We start from the raw sequence: 6,722 nt of genomic DNA on the forward strand, positions 1-6,722 counted from the left end.
AGTCCCCACCACTGTCAGCTGGTCCTTTCCTTACAGCCCTCTGTCTCCAGGCTGAGGTGGCTGCCCCCTTCCCTCCTGCCCAGGCGCAGGAGTGGTGAAGCCCCAAGCTCACTAGCCTTGTGCTATCCCTTAGGGGCTTTCCACCCTTTGTGAGCAGCCTCTTTCCTCAACCCTCCTCTAGTGACCTGATCTGAGTGTGCCATCTCTTTCCTGTCAAGACCCTGCTGGACATGTGCCCTGTCCCCTCTGACCCTCAGCTCTCTGGGCTGTGTTACCAAGTGGCTTGGCGGGGGCACAGTATACTGGAAAATGCCCATCTCAATGCCTCTGCCTGATCACACAGTTATGGGAACCAGAAGAATGTCTTACAGCCAGAGGCGGTGCCTCCGTGACCGGAAGCCAGGGCCTTGCCTCCTAAGCCACTTGAATTTGAGGGGGAAAAAATTGACCTTTAGAAGCTCTCCGAGGAGTGGCTGGGAGTGGAAACAGAACCAGATGGCATGAGCTCCAGAGTGCACAGCTTCTGTCACCCCCTCCCAAGTGAGGGGCCAGGCAGGCCTGCAGCCCCGGCCTCCACCACCCTGGCTGGACCGGACCATTTCCAGATTTATCCAAGGGGTCCTGCAAGGTACATAGAGGGAGCCCTGGGGATCCTTGCTTCAGGCCCAGCCCTGCCACCCATTTGCTGGGTGACATGGGGCTGGTTGCATCACCTTTGTGAGCCCAAGTTTGTATCTGTGGTTGAGATGTGTCTGGTGCATACATTTGCTGTGGGGTCAGGTGGGGGAATGTGTGTGCAGGCTCACTGTGAAGGGAGCCAGTGTAGTGGCAGGGAGGCTCCAGCTGCGGCTCAGACTTCCTGGATTCTAATCCAGTTCTAATACTTTCTGACTGTGTGATCTTGAGCAGTTGCTTAACCTCTCTGAGCCTCAGGTGGCCATCTGTCAGTAAGGACAGCAGAACCTAAACTGAAAGGGCTGTTGGGAGAGTAAATGAGAGAGAGCACAGACAGGGCGTAGAGCAGAGCCTGGCTGTCAGTGTCAGTGAACCAGAAACCTCCCTGCCCTCAGGCATGGGCAGTGGAGTATCTTGGCAATAGCAGTCAGTCTGACTTCAGATGGAGAAGGCAAATTAATGACTGCTTGGTGTAGTTGGGAGCCCCAAAGAGTTTTGGCCTTGAAAGGATCTCTCATCATTCCTCCTGATTAGGGCATTGTCTGCAGAATATGACCCTAAGGACAAAGGCTGGTGCCCCCTCTGTTGGAGGGAGGACAGTGCTTTGGTGGATGGGCAAGTGCGTGAGTCCTCTCACCTGGCCTGTGCAGGCAGCCTCCCCAGCCCTGGGCCTGACTGAAGATCCACATGCTAAGAAGGTGGCATCCCTGTGACCCATGCGGTCCAGCTCTGTAACTGAGGTCCCTGCACTCCTGGGGAGCTAAAGACGCTTCTCTTAGATTCAGTCTCCTACCTTGAACCCCCAAAACAGCTCTGGACTGCCTCTAGGCAGTCTCATGGGCCACCTGCCCCCACCAGGCCTGGGGTTGGTGTGACAAAACAAAGCTCCTCATCACAGGCACGGGGTGGTGGCTTCCTTGCCCAGCAGCACCCACTGCTGTCCTCAGAGCTCTATCTGCTCCACTGCTGAGTGGCCTACTCAAGGACAGCAACCCACACTTGTCTCTGCTTGCCTTGCTGCCATACAAAAGGTGCCATGTGGTCTCCAAAGGAGCACAGCACAGCGGGTGTGAACCAGCTGGAACCTCACTCCCTTCCATGGGCACCAGGGGGCCTGTGCAGATCAGCACCAGGACCCTCCCAGCAACGACGGGGATCCCTTCTTCAGCCCCAGCCCTGCAGTCCTTCCAGGCTCTGAAGTCTGGGCGCTGAGGAAAGGGGGTGGCTGCCTTGTTTCCCGGAAATCACCTCACTAGTAGTCATCCCAAGTACGAGAGCTTCCTTGAATCCCTTCTGGCGGGTCTTTCAGCTGGAGTTCGGTGACAACCCTTTGGAAGGCAGCTCCCTTTCAGCATGGGCCACTCCTCGGGTGACTCTCCTGGGCCCCCTCTCCCCCCACTCTTTTTCTTATTCTTCTTTCAGCAAACACTCTGTGCACATCCTCTAACCAGAAGCTGTGCCAGGCGCAGGGTCAGAGAGACAAGCCAGGTTCAGCCCCTGCCCCCAGGGCCTCACAGTAGAGCGAAGGAGGCAGCCAGCCCCTGCAGCAGTTAGGACCACAAGGTGAGTTCCCTGATGGAGATAGCGTCCCTCCTGGTGGCAGCCTCAGCCCAAGGTTCCCTCATCCAGCTTAACGTCACTTCCTCTAGGTTCGCAGGGAGACAGCACACACTCTCTGCCCCACTTGACTGCCACCGCCTTTACTCATGTTCTCTTGCACCCAGCAGGGTGCTTTGGTTGTCAGCCAGGGAAACCTTTGGCTAAGTTCAGGAGAACAGGATCTTACTGGAAGGACTTTGGGTAGCTCAGTGCTCCCTGGGAAGGCCAGCGCACCTGGCTGGAAATGGACAGTCCACAGCATCGGGAGCTGCTCACCGTCCCACTGAGGCTGCCCCAGAACGTGTGTACTCAAGATGCCAGCGCTCCAGCCTGGTGCTGGACTGGCCCTGGGTGGGCACCATGCGCTCACCCCCTAGACAGAGGACCACAGGGCACTCTAACAACACAAGAAGATGGCCCACAGCTGGGGGAGGGTCACCTCCCCCACCTTCAGTGGGTGTCACTTAAGGGGAAATGGTCCACACAGGGCCTGCTGGAGTTCTTAGAATCGTTCAGCTGCTGGGGTATTTGGGATATGTGGCTAAGTCACGCCCTGGGGCTGTCAGTCCTGGGTCCCTGGCTCCCAAGCACCCTGGCATTCATTCTTCTGCCCTCATCTGGCACCCAGTTAATGTCTCTGCTCAACCTGGAAACATTTTCTTAACGACAAAAAAATAAAATCATAAGTTAAAAATCTCGAGCAGTAAAACAGCAGATGACGTTGTGTGGGCAGCTGCCCAGAGGACACAGAACGCACGTCTCCTGAGCGGGTGGCCTTATAAGGACAGGTTCAGGAGGAGAATGGGCAGGAGGGAGGGCCACCCACCAGGAGAGTAGGAGCCTGGGGTAGGGGTGGGTGCCCCACCACTGGGCTGAGTGTGGAGCCAGCAGGGTGCCTGGCCAGGACCTGACTCCACAGAGGGACTTGGCTGCACACAAGCGCCAGAGGCCCTTGTGGGCCAAAGCCTGCCCGTCCCTCCACCTTCACTGTGTCACTGCCAGCACAGGCACTGACCTGCTCTCAGCCAGCTGCCACGCAAACCCACCTGGCAGCCTCGCCCGGGGAACCCCCTCCCTCCAGGGCAGGGGCCATTTCCCATCCTTCATCCCACCTTCCCCCACTCCTGGGCCCAGCAGGCCTAGCACCAGCTGGCATGATGTGCAGTAAAGGTTTGTGGGGTGACAGAATTAGGAAATGAAGGGTTCTCTGGTGGGAGTTTTGGCTTATCACCTGGGCTATAGCACCTGGAACTCAGGGCAGCGTCTTCTCTCCTCAGAGGGCCCAACGTGGGGCTGAGGAGGTGGGTAGGGCTGGGCAGTCAGTTTTTGCCCTGCCCAGGATCACCTTTGTCCCCAGTGTGAAGACACACATACCATCAACTTCCTCCTGATAGGGTGGAAGATTTTCACTCCCCCGAGGTCAAAGTGTGTGTGTGTGACAGAATGTGTGTGTTTCTGGGAGGGTCCTGATTGTCTGCACTTTTCTGACCCCAGCATCACTAGGATTAAAGACCTGGCCCTTGGGATCTGAGGGTGAGCAGAGGAGTGCCCCAGGAGGTCCCATACTGAGGGAAGGACTCTGGAAGCCTCCCCAAACCCTCATTCGGAGAGATCCTTCCCTGAGCTTCCTAAAGCCCCACGTTCCTCTCCGGGTGAATCTTGCATAGACACAGAATGGATGGTCATTTGAGGAGAGATGAGAAGGTCACGCCTTCCATTTGACAGCTTGCACTGTACCTAAAACCCTATCATTTATGAGCCATTATCCTTAGATAAGCATTGCCTTGTCCCGTAAGTTCTCTCTTAAATGGCAAAGAGTGTTCCCTGCAGAGGTCAACAAAGGAATTCTTTAATCTCCAGATAAGACAGGAGGACAGAGCAGCTAGAGGCAGCCTGGGCAGCATGGGGGATGGAGAGTGGAAGGAAAGGGCTGAGAGGGCAGGAGGGTCCCAGAAGAGGGAAGCAGCTCCTGACTTCAGTTGATCCTTGGAGGTCAACAGTGACCTGAGGGTGTGTTCCCTCCCCCCAGAGTGGAAGGGTCAGGGCTGATAGGAGGTGCTGGCAGCCCCACAGCTGGCGCTGCTCCCATGCCAGAAGAATGTCATCAGCTGCGGAAGGTTGACTTGAGATGAAGCAAGAGAACAGAGGTGAGAGAGGATCGGCGGCAGCTGTGTGTGCTGGAGCCTGCCTGGGGGCCCAGCCTTGTATAATACAAATACAAGACACAAGGAAACCCCCTGATACAATTGTCTGAAATGCCACCATTACACATGTATTATTTTGGGTTAAGCAGTGCCTCTCTGTGGTAGGCCGAATAATGGCCCCCGAAGACATCCACGTCCTAATTCCTAGAACCTGTGAATCTGTTACCTGGACTTTGTAGGTGTGATTAAGGATTTTTGTTTTTTGAGGTGAAGTCTCACTCTGTCACCCAGGTTGGAGTGTGGTACTACAATCTCAGCTCACTGCAACCTCCACAATTCTCCTGCCTCAGCCTCCCAAGTAGCTGGGATTACAGGCATGCGCCATGATGCCCAGCTAATCTTTGTATTTTTAGTAGAGACAGGGTTTCACCATGTTGGCCAGGCTGGTCTCGAACTCCTGACCTCAAGTGATCCACCTGCCTCGGCCTCCCAAAGTGCTGGGATTACAGGTGTGAGCCACCGCATCTGGCCGTGATTAAGGATCTTGAGGTGGGAGATTGTTCTGGATTATCTGGGTGGACCCAGTGGAATCATGAGGGTCCTGCTAAGAAGGAGGCAGAAAGTCAACCAGATAGAGGGCACTGTGCACATTTCCCCAGGAAGGGAACACGTAAAGGCCTTGAGATCTCAGCCTGAATGGGTTAGGAGACATCCCTCCTGTCAGAGTCAAAAGGCCACCTTCAGCCTGCTCCACTGGGCCTCTGCGGGAACACGGTGGGGACCCAGAAGAGGAGACAAAGCATAAGGGGACAGGAGGGAGAGCAAGAACCAGGGCAGAACTCGCTTCATTCTGCTTACATGGGCCAGGCCTTGGCTTGCTCCTGGAACCTGGACCCTGTCATCCTCCTGACGTCCTAACAGTCCTCTTGTCCAGACCATGCTTGAGTGTGTCAACTGCTGCTGTTTCAAGGACGCACCAAGGCAGCCACCTGATCCTTAGTATTAACTGTAAAGATTGTCCTTCTCCCGGGTGGCAATCCCAGAATCCTCTGCTCCAGCCAGGCACCTTCTTTAACCCTGCTGACCTGAGAGGCAGAGAGTGGTTCTCCCAGGGTTTCTGAGTTTGATGATAAATGCTGGAGATTTGTTAACCATAACAGTGATGAGGAGGATGATCATAGTAAAGGTAATGATGATGGAATGAGGCAGGGTATAAATATGTATAAATAAGTAGCTACTGGATACCATGGCACAATCTTCCTGCACACTATCCTGCTCAATCATCACAATTGGAAAGTTTCAGTATCTGTATTTTATGGATAAGACACTGAGGCACAGAGAGGCTATGTGATGTTCAAAAGGTCACACAGCTGGTTAGTGCTAAAGCTGTAGTTTCAGCCCACATCTGACTTCAGAGTTCGTGCCCCTAACTACCACACTATTGTACCTCCTAAAAAATATTTTAAATGAACAATTTGCCCACTGGTGTCTCTCCTTTTTTTTTGGAGACAGAATCTCACTATGGAGTGCAGTGGCACTGTGGTAGCTCACTATAACCTCAAACTCAAGCAACCTTCCTGTCTCTAATGTCTGATTTTTTTTTTTTTTTGAGACGGAGTCTTGTTCTGTTGCCAGGCTGGAGTGCAGTGGCTCAATCTTGGCTCACTGCAACCTCCGCCTCCTGGGTTCAAGCGATTCTCCTGCCTCAGCCTCCCGAGTAGCTGGGACTACAAGCGTTTGCCACCAAGCCCAGATGACTTTTGTATTTTTAGTAGAGATGGGGTTTCACCATGTTGGCTAGGATGGTCTTGAACTCTTGACTTCGTGATCCACCTGCCTCGGCCTCTCAAAGTGCTGGGATTACAGGCGTGAGCCACCATGCGAGGCCATTTTTATTCTTTTTGAGACAGGGTCTCAAACTGTTGCCCAGGCTGGAGTGTGGTAGCATAATCTTGACTCACTGCAGCCTCAACCTCCCAGGCTTGGGTGATCCTCCCACTTCAGTCTTCCAAGTAGCTGGGACTACATGCATGCACCACCACACCTGGCTAAATGTTTTTTTTTGTTTGTTTTTAGACAGAGTCTCACTCTGCCGCCCAGGATGGAGTGCAGTGGTGTGATCTCAGCTCACTGCAACCTCTGCCTCCCAGGTTCAAGCGATTCTCCTGCCTCAGTCTCCTGAGTAGCTGGGACTACAGGCACCCACCAGCATGCCAGGCTAATTTTTTTTTGTATTTTTAGTAGAGACGGGGTTTCACCATGTTGGCCAGGCTGGTCTCGAACTCCTGACCTCAGGTGATTCAC

The sequence above is a fragment of the Nomascus leucogenys genome, chromosome 6, assembly GCF_006542625.1.
Source record: "Nomascus leucogenys isolate Asia chromosome 6, Asia_NLE_v1, whole genome shotgun sequence".
Classification (NCBI taxonomy): Eukaryota; Metazoa; Chordata; class Mammalia; order Primates; family Hylobatidae; genus Nomascus; species Nomascus leucogenys.